Source organism: Sinocyclocheilus anshuiensis, unplaced genomic scaffold (genome assembly GCF_001515605.1).
Source record: "Sinocyclocheilus anshuiensis isolate Anshui unplaced genomic scaffold, SAMN03320099.WGS_v1.1 scaffold202, whole genome shotgun sequence".
Taxonomy (NCBI): Eukaryota; Metazoa; Chordata; class Actinopteri; order Cypriniformes; family Cyprinidae; genus Sinocyclocheilus; species Sinocyclocheilus anshuiensis.
In genome coordinates this window covers 675,196-692,124 of record NW_015542342.1, presented here as the reverse complement: position 1 = coordinate 692,124, position 16,929 = coordinate 675,196, and the positions used below count along the sequence as shown (strand labels likewise).

Sequence of the window (16,929 nt, the reverse complement as noted above, 5' to 3'; positions counted from 1 at the left end):
TATATATATATATATATATATATATATATACATGTGCATGAAACAGTGCTATTTTTGTATTTATTTAGAATTATATTTATTAATGTATTGAATTAGCTTTTATTTTTATATTTTCAGTTTTAATTTTAATTATGTGCTTTTGTCATTTTTATTAGATTTTATTGTTTAAAATATTAATGTAACTTTAACTTATTTTTATTTTAGTTATAGTTTTAGTCATTTTAGAACTTCAAATTATTTATCGATTTATTTTATTTTTTTTTTGCCAGCTTTACTCATATTACGGAAGTAATCTCAAATACCGAGTTTTAATAGTTTTAGTATTTTAGTAATGAAAAGCTTTAAAGGAAGGAATTTTATGTAAATTGCAAGTAATCGAGTTATATCAGCAATCTGTGCAATTATTAGTGAATGAGACCCAGTGTTTGGGAAGATCAGTGACTATGTTTTGAATACAGTACTACCACTGCTTACTGCTTATGAACTATATCCAGGTCCAGGCTGGTTTATGCTAGTTTGGTGCTGGTCTAACTGGTGGACCATGATGCAAAACTTGATCTTTCTGGTTAAGCGGGTTGACCAAGAAAGATATGCTGGGGAAGCCTCATGGGAACATCAGCACACCAGCATCCAAATCAGCATATGTTCAACTTGCAGGGTCAAAACTAGATGTGGGTTAGTGAGAGGGACACGGTTGGCAGCAGGGTGCATGTTTACCCTGAGCCGATGGTCCCCTGCCGCCCCCCGTGTAGACCCAGGCGGTGTGATCGTGAGCGATGCCCCACACCACACCCAGACTGTTAGACTCCACACAGAGCAGATGAGCAGGAACCTGACGCCAGAACCTGAGCCCACAGCAGATACATGACGTATGCCGAGCACAACAACAGAACACATGTTACAATGACAAACACACGGAAACCAAATCAGATGCATCAGACAGTTCTGTGGCATGCGAGCTTCAATTATCAAACACCAGCTCGACAGTGTGTCACAGATTAGCTCTGTCCGAAACCTAGTGAGCTGCCTATCTGAACAGCATTTTGGGCACTTACAATGCACTGACTGAAATTAATAAAAGTAGTAACCTGCGAGAGATATTTCTACCTGATTCAGGCCACGCTCACACAGCAGCAGAATATGGTTTTATTTTTGACGGATGAATTTTGCGGCTCAATTGGACTCTTGGACTCAGTTGGACTAAATGGAGGTCGTCATCTTTGATATTACTTTGGTCACTGTTGCTATGGTAACTGGTAAGGAATACGGGCTTGACTCCCATTGCACGTTCATACAGACAGTATTCGAGAAGCTACTGTAAGCTTTACTTACTTTAAGATTTACTGTAAGTAAATGTGGTTGTCAATCCCAAAAAGTGTGAACAGTGTGAACATAGCCTTAGTTAGCTGTGGCTATACCACTGTTATACTAATATGTGACCCTGGAGCACAAAAGCAGTGTTAAGTCGCTGGGGGATATTTGTAGCAATAGCCAAAAATACATTGTATGGGTTTGGACAACTTTAAAGATGATTTTCTCAATATTTAGATTTTTTTGCACCCTCAGATTCCAGATTTTCCAAATATTGTCCGATCCTAACAAACCATACATCAGTGGAAAGCTTATTTATTCAGTTTCAGATGATCTATAAATGTCAATTTCGAAAAATTGACCCTTATCACTGGTTTTGTGCTCCATGGTCACATATCTGTTTTACAAAATAACCAAGTATTTCAACAAAAACCTTTATTTTGTGGAAAAAACACTGATCAAAATTAGAGAACAGCAACCACTGTAACACGAAAGAAGATTACAACTAAAATGTTGGAGGGTTACAGCTGTCAGAAATGAGTAGGATTAGTAGAGGCCCCTGCTTTGAGTGACTTCAGCACATCTCTAGTTTCTCACACTGCGCTGCTGTAATCTTGCTCCGCTCTTCTTCCAGTCTCTTCCATAGTTCAGGAACTGTAGTGGGTTTCTTAGCCAGAACTTTGTCTCCAAGGATTTTCCAGAGATTTTCAGTTGGGTTTAGATCAGGACTCTGGGCCGCTATTTCATTATTTCAATGCTTTCAGCTTCAAGGAACTGCTTTATACTTTTTGCAGTGTGACGGGGAGCATTGTCTTGCATGAACATTGCAGGCTGATTGGGAGATGCTTGCAGGGAAGGAACTGCATGTTGCTGAAGGAGGTTCTGATAAACATTTGCATTCACCTGCCATGTATCTGTATAAGAGGCCCAATTCCAGCTGCAGTGTTGAACCGATTCCCCTTTAACGTTGTCACCATTATTAATTCATTCAAAAGCCCTCAAATCAAGAGAGATATGGCTCTGATTATATAGTTATGAATTATATAATCTCATATAAAAATGTGCTGCCCTCTTCAATCATTTCAACTAATTAGCTACCTTTTCTTATCAACCTGCAGTACAGCAGCTAACTCTTTGTTCAAAATTTAGCTTTTCTAGTTTCAAAGTAACTGCTAATAATGGCCAAACTGTAAGACACAATCACATGGAATTGCAGTGCAATGCATGGAGAGTGTATAGACATGTCAGCTATTTATGTTTATTAATAAAATAGTTCAATCTACTTCAAAACGAACTATTGTGCTCAATATTTGCGTGTGCTATGGTTTTCATGCTTTCCTTATATGTGACCCTGGAGCATAAAACCAGTCATAAGGGTCGATTTTTCTAAATTGAGATTAATGCATCAGCTGAAAGCTGAATAAATAAGCTTTCCATTGATGTACGGTTTTGTTAGGATCGGACAATATTTGGACGAGATACAACTATTTGAATATCTGGAATCTGAGGGTGCAAAAAAATCTAAATATTGAGAAAATCGCCTTTAAAGTTGTCCAAATGAAGTTCTTAGCAATGCATATTACTAATCAAAAATTAAGTTTTAATATATTTACGGTAGGAAACTTACAAAATATCTTCAAGGAACATGATCCTTACTTAATATCTTAATGATTTTTGGCATAACAGAAAAATCAATAATTTTGATCCATACAATGTATTTTTGGCTATTGCTACAAATATCCCCCAGCGACTTAAGACTGCTTTTGTGTTTTCATGCTAATGCCAAACTCTATGAAAATCAATTGTGAGTGGAGTCTTCTATGTGCAGGGCTTGAGGCGCAGCATTTGATTGGAGCGTCTATGTAGACAGCAGACAGTGAAGCAGCTCACTAGGTTTAGAACAGAGTAACAGTGAGAGAAAACGACAGTCAGATGGGCAGATGGGGACGTTCTTACATGTGGTCGCAGGGTAAGTACTGCGCCGGGGCTTCCAGACTGTGTGCCGGCTCATGCACCAGGATGTCTCCTTTACACGTCACAGCCCACAGGGCCTGTTTGGATGGACGCTCTCCAAGTTCCCTGGACGCACAACACGACTCGTTCAACAGAGACAGCTGCAACGATTACACACAGATAGAAACCACTCGTCACTCTCATCCTGCAATGCAATCAAACTCGTCAGGAAGATTTATGATCGTGAAAATGTGGGGGTAAGATGTGTTACAATGCAATAAATCTTTGTTTTCTACATGCAAATAGTTTTTCCCCTTGATTTTGGGCAGAAATCTGTTCTTCATGAGAGGAGTTGAGTTTATACATTTGAATGAAGATTATGTAAATACAGGATCATGGCTGGTAAGCTGTATGTACTGTATGGATATATTTTCCAATTCGCCTGCCACTAGCAGATGTTGAAAAAAGATCACGTGTGCGCTTTATGTCACATAGAGATCCTTTATAAACATACGTGTTGTTTGTAAGTGTATTGTACCCAGGTGTTGAAGTCTTGTTGAGAAGGAGTTGCCAGTAAAATGGGGCGTCTCTGTTTGGTCCTCTCTGGCGTGTAAACAGCCACGGTGTACAGAGAGTCCCTGAACACGGGCACCAGGGCCGTCACCTCCTTTATCACAGCATACACATACTGACAGACACACATCGGGAGAATCACGGAGTTATTTACACTAATACAGTCTGATACAACACATTTTGATCTTGATTCGTTCATTTATAATGACATTCATTTAATGGCTTCATAAGCCGTTTTGATCCCAAACTCCTCTTTTAATAATGTAGTCTGTTGATATACTGCACACTGTTGTGAAAAAGAAGTGTGCTTAATTGTACTGAATGCGCATTTGTAGTGTACTTCAAATCTTAAAAGTGTATTTTTTAAAAATGTACTTGCAGATAATAAAATATTAGTCAAAATAAAAGGCCACTTCAGTGCACTATAAGAGAGACTTTCATGAATACTACTCACACTTTTACACAAGTAATAATGTGTTAAGTGAGTAAATAAAATACATATTTATTATGGATGCTTTATAGACTGATAAGCAATACTCTGTAAAATGATGATTACACTACAAATGCTGTATTTTATTTATTAAATGTTTTTTTTTTGATCATTATGTTGTTTTTCATTTTCATTTTTTCCTTCATTTTCATTTAAGATTGTTTTTTTTTTCTTTGATTATTTTTTTATGCATATAGTCTTATAGACTTGTAATGTAGGAAGGTCTGTTGACCGAAACAGTGCTTATTAGATATTTAGTGCTCTAGTAAGTTTGAGTGGTGTGTGGGATTTTTCATTCTGTTGTTTTAAAAAGTTATTAAACTTAATGAAAATTTTTAATTGACATTTATTTAGTACATTTTAAATCTTCTGTTCTGTTGACTTACCTACTAAAGCCCATGTAAAGTACTTGATTTTAATTTTATAATTTTTTATAATTTTTATAATTTTAAATTGCAGCTTAAATTATAATACATTTATTTAAATGCAATTAGAATGTAATTTGAAACAATTACATTCATTTTGCACTGCAGTATATTCTTTAAAAGTATATTATTTCCAAAATAAGAACTCTTTGTTGCTAAAGTGCACTGCACTCTGCTGATGGTGTTACCTTCTTCTCCTGGTCGTGTGTGTAGTAGAGGTAAAGGTGTCTCCTGTCTGAGCTCCAGCTCCGGTGACCTGCTCCAGCGTCACACTGACATCCTCCCACTGATGCGGCGGCCAGTCCCTCCACCAGCACATACAACCTCTCGTCACACGCACAGCCTGAGACACACACACACACACACACACCCCATATATGAGCACAAACATTATTGTTCTTTCGCCAAATCTCTGTCTTTGCTCGCTTTCAGAGAGATTGAGTTTGCGCAGAGGGAGGATGCAGAGAAGAAGAGGCTGGAGGAGGCGGAAAAAGCTAATTTGGCTGAAATCCAGAGTCTTCAAGTTAGGGTAATTATCTGCACACACACACACACACACACACACACACACACGTCAGTGTTTTACTCTCATGTGATGCACAAAGGCCTGCTCACAGTGCAGCTACTTTCTCTATGGAGGCGTTTCTCTCTTGTTGGGCTCTTTCTGTCCGAGTGTCTGTGTCTAGAGCACTGAGGGCAGGTGTGATGGATGGAGAGAGCGGCCCGGGATCTGACAGAATCAGAGAGAAAAGAGACTATTTTCTATAAAACAGCATACAGAAAATGTAGAATTTGTTTTACACCACCAACCTCCCTGTCCAATTTTTACATTATTTTTCTGACATAGCTGAAGGAGTAACATCTTACACAATCATTCAAAAGTTTAGGGTCGAAAAAAATGTCGAAAGAAGTCTCTAATTATTATAATAATTGTATAATAATATAATAATTGTAAGAATACTGACTGTAAAAAAATGTTATGAAGTATGCTGATTTTTGCTAGTTAAGGCCATTATTAACCATTGCTTACAAACCCAAAATATTATGAATATAATTAAGTCATTAAAATCAAGTCGAAAATCTTCCCATCTGCTGTAGCTTATAAATCTATTTCATGTTCATATTCAAATGTGGCATATGATCATTTATTAGACACATGGAAACTAATGCTGTATGGCATCATCAACAATAAACCTTAAAATTGAATTTATACCACTGTGAAATTGAATTTAGTCCATCAGTTGTATTAACTACTTTTATGATAAACATTTCTACTTGATGCATCATAAAAGTATTTTAATGCATTAATTATGCATTGTAATGCACCTTATAATGTATACTATGCTCTTATGAATAATTGTAAACACAGTTAATTGTTACACTGCAAATATTATAATGCATATTATAATATATATAAATGATATATTGTATTGCAATGTACATTATGAATACCTTTTCTAATGCATTACACATAAAGGCTTCAAGTAAGTTCCTTCGGTGATAGAAAGAAAATGATACAGGATTGGAATGGCATGAGGGTGAGTAAATGATGAACTATCGCTTTAGCTGTGTGCACCTGAGATGTTAAACCAGTCGACATGTGAGCTGGAATCGATGTCAAATCCTCCAGTGGTGACCCAGGCCCAGGGTGGCGGCTCCTCCTGCACTACTGTGTTCTGCAGCAGCTCAATGGGGTATGTGGCCACTGAGCCTTTCATCTCCTTCAGGTCAACATTGCTCCACGGTGTCTCACTACCACCGGACGGGCTGCTCGGGCTCAGGATGGAGGAATCGGACTCTTGGCTCGTCACCTGGGTTCCCTCAGGTACACTGGGCGGGTCGTGTGTTGGAGCGGAGCGCTCAGACACCAGCGCAGAGATAAAGCTGTCACTCGTGATCTTGGGGATATGCGGCTTTGGAATGTCTGTGTCATCACAGTCCAGAATGGAACCCTGGGAAGGAGCGGTGACCTCACCAGCGAAGACACTGGCATCACTGTGACACACACAGAGCCTTTCACAAGACTGACAGGCAAAACATGCAACTGCAACATGAAATAAATGGCATCTTAGGCACTAGTGTTGCCCAACGGCCCCTTCTTGAAATATTACTAACCATATAAAATGTTTACTTCAAAAAATTTGCTTTCACAGCAAAAAGACACATGCATTATGACCTGAAGGCCTTTTACTTGCCAAAAAAAGTATGCACTATCAATCAGAAGGCTTGTAGTAGATTGTGTACAACAGGCAAAGTTTTGATCATATTGATAATTTAGAGGCCTTAGAAACTCGTGTATCAAATACGATGCTCTAAAACTGACAAGCTTAAATGAACTGTTTACCTTTCACATCTCTAATATTTCTACTTTAAAGTCTTCTTTAAAAACAAATCAAAATCTTTCCAAACACTCTCTGAAACCTATTTAAGTATGCCTTGTCAGGAATCACTGCTCTGTGCAGTGTTTTTCAGCTACCTGGAATGATTTGTGCTTTGACTGCCATCAAGCTGAGCTGACACAGCCACCCATGACCTGCCAGTGACCTCTGTGGCTGTCACGCCATGACGGAAATACACAGTCCGGTCATCGCTGCCAACCCCCCATACCTGTGTCACAAACGAACACGCATTAAAATCAAAATACATTTTATATCGCACCAGCCACAGTCTCTCAGTTCTTACATACCTAGATATCAAAGCATATGTGTCAAAATAGATAATGTAACTTAACGGGACAAACTTACCCTAGGTCAAGTATTTTCTCATGCATCTTCTGAATATCAAAAACAAAATATCACTAAAAAAATAACCTTCTTGTGCTTTGCAGCCTTTGTTTTACTGACTTCATCAATTTAATTCATCAAATTAGCACACTGTGGTATGATCCTGAGACTGTAAGTGATAATGTAGAGACTGTGAGAGACTTGAAACTGGCAGCAGTTACGTGGGAAATCAGGTTTTGATTGGTGCCCTTGGTGAGATGAGATGTAGTCAAAGTAAAATACACATATTGTTCTTAATTTCTACATAAAATGTGTTAATCTAGTTAGACTTTGGTTTAGCAAACTTGGGGAAATTTACAGTTGTGGTCAGAATTATTGGCACCCTTGGTAAATATGAGCCTGTGAAAATAAATCTACATTGTTTATCCTTTTAATCCTTCAAAAGATTCAGAAAAATCTATGTAGATCTGTATGTATATCTTTTAACAACACAAGCAAAATTGCCACTGAACTCGACAGCCAGTGTTCATCATGCACTTTTGTTGTTTATGGAAAAAGTACAGCATTGACATTTTGAAAATAATGCAAATTATTTGCAATGCAAAGGTCAAATGTGACCCTGGAGCACAAAACCAGTCATAAGGGTCAATTTTTCGAAATTGAGATTTATACATCATCTGAAGCTGAATAAATAAGCTTTCCATTGATGTATGGTTTGTTAGGATCGGACAATATTTGGCCGAGATACAACTATTTGAAAATCTGGAATCTGAGGGTGCAAAAAAATCTAAATATTGAGAAAATCGCGTTTAAAGTTGTCCAAATGAAGTTCTTAGCAATGCATATTACTAATCAAAAATTAAGTTTTGATATATTTACAGTAGTAGCATAAAGAAAAATCAATAATTTTGACCCATACAATGTATTTTTGGCTATTGCTACAAATATACCCCAGCGACTTAAGACTGGTTTTGTGGTCGAGGGTCACAAATGAGTTTCAAGTGTGAATAGAATTTAATTTTAAAGCAAACTAAAAAAGCACTGAATTGATCAAAAGTGACAGTAAAAACATTTATCATGTTACTGTTCTGAGAGGGTTTGACTGGGTGTTACGCTTCTGGTCATCATCAGTCATTACACAAAATTATATGATCACAGGATGCTTGATTGACCTGTTATATCACAATCAAGCACTACAGACAGCCATACAATAATAAATCCTCCATATCAACTGCATCATAATGAAGCTGGCATCAGAAAATCAACATGTTATGAGATGATCTTCTTTTTATGTGCTGACATAGTTCTCATAGAGAGGATATTGCTTCTGATTAAGCCAAATTGAGGAACAGGATCCAATATGAGCGTCGCAGCTGAGCTGAACACACAGATACACGGCCTGCGCGGTTAGCAATGAAATGTGAAGTATGGAATGGTGGAGAGTGGCCAAACTCAAATTAGACACTCCCATATGGCTGTGTGCGGGTGAAAGAACTGGAGGTGTATATATATGGCTGGGCTGAGATGGAGGAGGCAGTGGGCAACAGGAAGAGCCAGATGGTCTAAGGGTCCAGTTACAGAGAGAGAAGAGATGCAGAGACAAGGTTTGCATAGCTTGCAAACTCCACACTGAAACTCAGCTGCACTAGTAATCAACACCCGTGGACACCCGACTCCGCCAGACTATACATGCCTGTCCTGATGGGAGGGAGGGGTCTGTGTGAGCTGGTGAAGGTGATTGGACGATGAATGTGTGTGCATATAAACAAGGACAGTGAATACAGTCAGCCTGCTGTGCAGTGTGCACATATTGGTCTGAGGATCTAATGATGGTTAATCCTCAAAGCTACATGTGAGAACAGGAGTGTAATTAGACCTGTCTGCCCACCACCCTACCGCAGATGGGTGTCCCTCAAGGACAAGTACTGGGACCACTAGAGTTGTCCACACAGGAGAAAATGATTATTTCACGAGATGAAATATGATATTTAGAAGCAGTGATTAAAGCATGGTGTGAGTACACTGAAATTATCCAGATTGATACATCACTTGTTAGTGGAGTTTGCTAAGGCAAAGATCACTATTATTGCTCATACTTATTTGAACAAACCACAAAATCTAGCTATTAAACTTAACTCGTCCTGCATTTTTTGTGCTACAGACATGAATGATACCTCAACTCTTGCAGCTTGCTGGTGGTGCTACCTAGTGGAAAATAAAACACTTGCTTTGAAGGACCTGAGCCATATCTAGAGACCAGAATAACAAATTTGGCAGTGGATATACTTGGGCCAGTAAGCAAACAACTTAGCAACCACCCAGAACACCTTAGAAACCTCTTAGTAATATACTAGCAACTCCCTGTAAAGCACTCACAAAAGTTTTATATTTTTGCAGCAGCTTTTGTAAATAAGAAGTGGGCTTAATTAAACTGAATGTGCACTTGTGTGCCTCAAATATATATATTTATATATTACAATTATTAAATATATTTTATATTCACTGTACTTGCACGTAATATAATATTAATGAAATAAAAGGCCACTTAAGTATACCTAAAGGCAGTACACTTTCATGACTATGTACACTTTCAAAAAGTGCACTTTGTAATAATGTCAAATTAAAATAAATGCTTAAGTAAATTTAAAATAATACTTTTTTTTACCATTTTTGCCTTTATTCTGACAGGACAGTAGTAATGAAAGGGAAAAAGCGGGACAGAGGTCCACGAGCCGGGATTTGAACTCGGGACACCTGTAGCGCAACGGCGCTATATGTCGGCGTGCTGACCAATTCATTACATTTAATATTACTTTGTCATGCTTTAAAGAAGTACGCTTATTTTGTTGTGCTGACTAACATACTAAAGCACATGCAAAGTACTTGATTATAATTTAAACTGTGGTGTGTTATTTGATACTACATTTAAAGTTAATGTGTTTTAAATGTACTAAATGGCAACTTCATCATTACAAATGTGCAATTACATATATATTTAAATACATGACAAGTTTCAATACAAGTGACAAGTGTATTTTATTTGACCATAAACACGTTTCAGTACATTCAGCAGTACACTTTAACCATATTTCAAAGACAATAGAAGTAATTATGAAATTATATTTAAAGTTGTACTTAAGTCCTATTTGAGTGGGTCAACAAATACCATACAGTTCAGCTAATTGCATTTAATATAAATTTAAACTACAGCACATTTTCATTTAATGCAGTTATTAAGTGTCCAAAAACATGTATATTCCTATATGAACTTTTCTTTTATATAAGAAATTTTAAAACTATGCTAAAGTGTACTTATTTTTCACAAATGCTACTATGTTATTCAGTTAATGTAAAAATATAGTTTGTTCAGGAATAAAACTGTCATGTGCATCTCACTGAGCCTTAAAGGGGTGGTTCAGTGTTTTTTTTCTAGGCTTGATTGTGTTTATGGGGTGCAGTCTAACATGTGTTAATGCTTCATTTCCAGAATTTTAAAAGACGATATCTCCGTTTGCATTGAACTTTCAGCTTCGTAACTTTGCAGATATTGTTTATGCTCGAACTGCAACATTACACACTAACTGTGTAACTAACAAGTCAGTTAAAAAAGTGAAATCGCAATGAACCACCCCTTTAAAACTGTTTAAAGAGGTGGTTCTCAACCTGTTTTTTAAGGCCCCCCACTTAATTTTTGATTAGTAATATGCATTGCTAAGAACTTCATTTGGACAACTTTAAAGGCGATTTTCTCAATATTTAGATTTTTTTGCACCCTCAGATTCCAGATTTTCAAATAGTTGTATCTCAGCCACATATTGTCCGATCCTAACAAACCATACATCAATGGAAAGATTATTTGTTCAGCTTTCAGATGATGTATAAATCTCAATTTCGAAAAATTGACCCTTATCACTGGTTTTGTGGTCCAGGGTCACATATGATACCTCACTGATCTCACCTGGTCATTGGGCCCCACGCTGAGCATCAACATCTCTCCACCAATACTGATCCAGCCTGAGCCAGTGGGATTGTGGGAATTCACCCCCCTCCTGAACCAGACATATCACAAACACATGGTTTACTGCATTGTCCAATCTATACACTGTGTACTGCCTTCATTTAAAAAAAAAATGCATGTGAAACTGAACTCATTATGCAAAACTCATAGCAGAATATTAATGTCAAGCAAAAGCATTGTACAGAGCATTTATAGAATAAATATCATCTTACTTTGTTGTCTTTAGTCACGGCCCAAACGACACTGATCCCCACTGCGACATGAACAGCTCATTTCTGATTTGGAGGCTGGACTAACTCCCATGAGGAGCCTGAAAACAAAAATAATATACTTCTTAAGTGTGAACTGAATGTAATGTTATGATGAACTAAAATCCACTTGGTAACACTTTAGATCAGGGAACACTATTCACGATTAACTAGTTGCTTATTAGCATGCATATCACTGGCATATTAGCTGTTTATTAGTCCTTATAAAACACATATTAATGTCTTATTCTGCATGACCATATTCTAGATCCCTTAACCCTACCCCATAACCACAGCTACCTTATTTACTATCAATAAGCAGCAAATAGGAGTTTATTGAGGGGAAAAGTCTTAGTTAATAGTGAATGTGTGTCCCTTAATCTAAAGTGTTACCATATACTTTAATGTCATTTCTATTGAAACTTGTATTAAAAGCATCCAGTTAGGACACTTGTGTGAACTTGAGGAGAACTGACTTCACTAAAAATCACAAAAACACAGTGATTTCAGCAGCAAGCTCCAGTATTGACACCCTGTTATTCAATGCAATGACATTCAGAAATTTTTAGTTGTGGTTCAAGTGACCACATGTTCTTTAGGGCCTCTGTATTTTCATACCTCTGTCATGCTATTGACATGACTGTGATCACAGTTTGTCCATAAATAGCAGTGAAGTGTAAGTCATTCAAAACATGTACTGTATGTCCTGCATTACTGTATGTGTGAATTCAAAGGACAGGAATAAATCTGTCAGTGTCAGACCTTCAGGGCAGTCTTTACTGATGCCAGTTCTGGCCAGTAGTTGTCTATCCCAGAGAACGACCCAAAGCAGGTCTTTCGGCCCGGCGCTGACCTGCGCCACCTCTCGGGGCACCTGGATGGGTTCCCAGCGGAACCCCTCTGGGTTCTGCTGTCTGATGCCTGTGCGGAACCACAGCTGTGTAGAGATACACACACACCTCAGATCTGTGTGTCGTCATGAAGAGTTTCTCAACACATGATAAAAATGACAAAACATTCTGTGTGTGTTTAAATTAACCACTCGGCTGGAAAATTGTTCACATTCTTGTGAGCAAGTGGTTAACCCACAAGGAGCTCAAAATATAAAGCAGACATCACAGAACAGCAGTGCGCTCTGGTGGTCACAAGTCTGTAATGCAACCACAAGTCAGTGCTGCTACTGTTAATTTTTGTTAATTGCATAAAGCGGAGATAAAATAGCATAAACATTAGATGGCAAAACTTAAACTTAAAAAAAGTTAAATGAAAATTAGAAGACAACAGCAATGACAAATATACCCCAGCGACTTAAGACTGCTTTTGTGCTGCAAGGACACAAATATAGACTACTATTCAAAAGCTTGGGGTAAGTAAGTATGATTTAAAAAAATATACATATATAGATAAAATAATTAATACTATTATGCAGCAAGGATGCATTAAATTGGTCAAAAGAGACATCTATAATGTTACAAAAGAATTCTATTTCAAATAAATGCTGTTCTTTTTTAACCTTAAACCGCATTTCATTACACCGAATACACAAAATAATGTTCATTTTAGCAACATCATATGACCCCTTTAACTACATTTAACTGTAATCTTTAGTAAATAAATATACACAGACTTTCAAAGGTTTTTACAACATATTTTCAATTAATACTTTTATAGAGCAAGGAAATTACATTTACCAAAAGTGATAGTAAAGACTTACTATAATTTACAAAAGAATTCTATTTCAAATAAATGCTGTTCTTTTGAACTTTCTATTCAACAAAGAATTCTGGAAAAAAAACTGAAGCAGCACATCTGTTTTCAACATTGATAATAATAAGAAATTTTTCTTGAGCAGCAAATCAGATTGATATCTGAAAGATCACGTGACACTGAAGACTGGAGTAATGATGCTGAAAATACAGCTTTAACATCACAGAAATAAATGACAACTTACAATATATTCAAATATAAAACAGTTCATTTTAATTTGTAGTAATATTTCACAATATTACTGTTTTTACTGTCATTTTGATCAAATAAATGAAGCCTTTGTGTGCACAGGAGACTTCTTTCAAAAACATTAAAACATCTTAATTATTCCAAACCTCTGGCCAATATATACACTATATAATTTATATATATAAATATTGGTTTTCATTGTTTCTGTATACTCTGCTTTGCTATTTGATTTGATAGCGTGCTATTGTTATTTGTGAATATTACCAGTTTATTTAATTTGCAAAGTGCGTTTTATGTATTACAGTTTAACTTAAACTTTTTTTACCATTGCACGTGCTTTGCAAATACACAGGTACAGTATCTTATATCATGCAAATAAATCACAGTTTAATAGAAATTTTGATTTAAAAAAAAATGTTTCCAACACACCTGGTTTTCGTAGGTCTCTTCCTGATGGCGTACAGGCACTTGACTGGCATACACATGGAGATAAAGCTGATGGTGGCAGCCGATGCCCCAGCAGCAGTGTTGAGAGCCCGTCACCCGCTTGAGCTCCAGCAGGATATCCGCTGCGGGCCTCCAGGGCCCTCTCGCGGCCGACAGACTGAACACCCGCCGGTACACATCCACCGCCCACAGCGGCGACCCAGCCATCATGGGCCCTCGAGGACACTACAGCAGCAGCAGCACATTTAGACAGTATTTTATTTAATACACACTTACGTGATAACAGCTTCAAATATATATATATATATATATACAAACAGCTCTTTGTTGCATATTAAACCACAAGTTCATTATTCAAATTAAACTGTATTTCACAGTTTTCTCATTTCAGACTGATGCAATAAATAGATGGACGAGGAACCAGTCAGAGGCATTTACAAATGATTGCATTTTATTTATATTTCTCGAGAACAAGGAAAAGTAAAAAGAAAGAAAAACTGACAGGTTTTCTTCCTGTCAATGCATCTCTGAATTAAGTCTCTGAATTATGTATAATCCTTTCTTTCTTCTTCTTTACAACGACACACATTTTTAGAAAGAAAAAAAAAGAAAATCATGCAGGTTTGGAAACTGGTAAACTATTATGTTTAATTATTATGAAGGTGTTAATCAAATGTCTGTCCCGTCTTTCTGCCATTTCAAAGAAATTGTAAAATATACATTTTCAATATTTACAGTTGCATTTCATTTGGCAGACGCTTTTATCCAAAGCGACTTACAGTTGAGGAATACAACAAGCGATTTATTATAAGACGGCAATTAACACGAGAAGTGCCCGCTACACAAAGTTTCAGTCTTCAAAATAGTAAAAGCTGGGACAAGAAGGGATAAAGGATAAAAATAGACAGTGTTGGGGGTAACACATTACAAGTAACGCGAGTTACGTAATCAGATTACTTTTTTCAAGTAACTAGTAAAGTAACGCATTACTTTTTAATTTACAAGAAAATATCTGAGTTACTTTTTCAAATAGGTAATGCAAGTTACTTTATTGCTCTCCTGTCCCCATATTGAGAGAAATCAGATGTTACTGAAGTTCTAAAATAAATATGAATATGCATTAATTCATCTCACTCACAAAAAAAAAAAAAAAAAACACAGATTCAGTATTCCTCAAAATGAATAAAAATAATGCAACTGTGTTGAAATGTCTTCTTCTGCATTCGACTGTACGGACGTAAATGTACTTTCCCTTCAGCCTGAGGCTTATTCATTTCACTTTTGGTGTGAAAAGGCTTTTATATTTGCCAAAAATATAACTTTTTTATTTTAAAAACAAACAAGCAAGCCCTGTCCAGATTTAAAAAGTAACGCAAAAGTAACGTAGCGCATTACTTTCCATAAAAAGTAACTAAGTAACGTAATTAGTTACTTTTTTTAATGTAATAACGCAATATTGTAACGCATTACTTTTAAAAGTAACTTTCCCCAACACTGAAAATAGAATAGAAAAAGTGAAGGCAAAGATTTTATTTTTTATTTTTTTAGGAGGATCTAGTTAGATGTTCACGGAAGAGATGAGTTTTCAGTTGTTTCTTGAAGATTGTAAGGGATTCGGCTGTTTGGATGGAGTTAGGTAGGTCATTCCACCAACAGGGTACGGTGAAAGAAAACGTCCTGGAGAGTGATTTTGTGCCTCTCTGTTATGGGACCACGACCGCAGGCTTCTGGAGGGGGTGTAGATGTATAAGAGAGAGCGGAGGTAGGAGGGTGCGGAGCCTGTGGCTGTTCTGTAGGCAAGCACCAATGTCTTCAACTTGATGCGAGCCGCAACTGGAAGCCAGTGCAGAGAGATGAGAAGCGGTGTGACATAACAAGACGTGCTGCTGCATTCTGAATCATTGGCAGAGGTCTGATTGCACATGCTGGAAGTCCAGCCAGATGAGCATTGCAATAGTCCAGCCTAGAAATGACATGAGCCTGGACGAGAAGCTGTGTTGCATGCTGTTAGCAAGGGTCTGATCTTCCTGAGGTTATAGTGCATGATCGTGCTGTTTTTGCAACGTGATCTTTAAAGGTCAGCTGATCATCAAGGATCATTCCAAGATTCCTGGCCAAACTCAATGGGATTATTGTTGATGAGCCCAGTTGGATGGTAATCCTGTACTGATGGGGTGGCTGGGAAGATGAGAAGCTCTGTCTTTGCCAGTTTGAGCTGTGGGTGATGTTCTCTCATCCATGCTGAGATTCATCCACTGGTTGAAATGAGAGGTAGCGCTGCATGTCAGCAGTATAGCAATGGTACGGAAAGCCATGTGCCTGAATGATGGGTACCGGTGATGTAGTGTGTATAGAAAAGAGGAGGGGCCCAAGAACTGATCCTTGAGGAACCCCAGTGACCAGTTGATGTGATTTAGATCCCTCTCCTCCCAAAGACACCCTGAAGGACCTACCTGTGAGGTAAGACTCAAACCAGTGGAGTGCAGTTCCCGTGATGCCCAGTGATGAGAGGGTGGACAGAAGGATTTGATGATTAACTGTCGAATGCAGCAGATAAAACATTTGGACTCAGCCGATGCAAAGCCTATACAGCACGCATTTGGCTTGAAATTGAAACTACTGTGGTACAGTTTGCCACTTAAGCGCAAATTAACAGATAGCAAAAAGTATTTTTGTAGATTACAATTACAGCTAACGGCAAACAACATGCACAATCAGCATAAAACAACTTATATATATATTATATATTATATATTAAGTTTTTTGGAAGATGATATTTTACTGT

General features: G+C 37.3%; 1 pseudogene; it reads right to left on the bottom strand.

Annotated features, from left to right (window-relative positions):
• Window positions 1-14,351, bottom strand: part of LOC107691239 (tectonin beta-propeller repeat-containing protein 1-like) — a 25,632-nt pseudogene extending 11,281 nt beyond the window's left edge.
• Window positions 14,352-16,929: the final 2,578 nt, after the last annotated feature.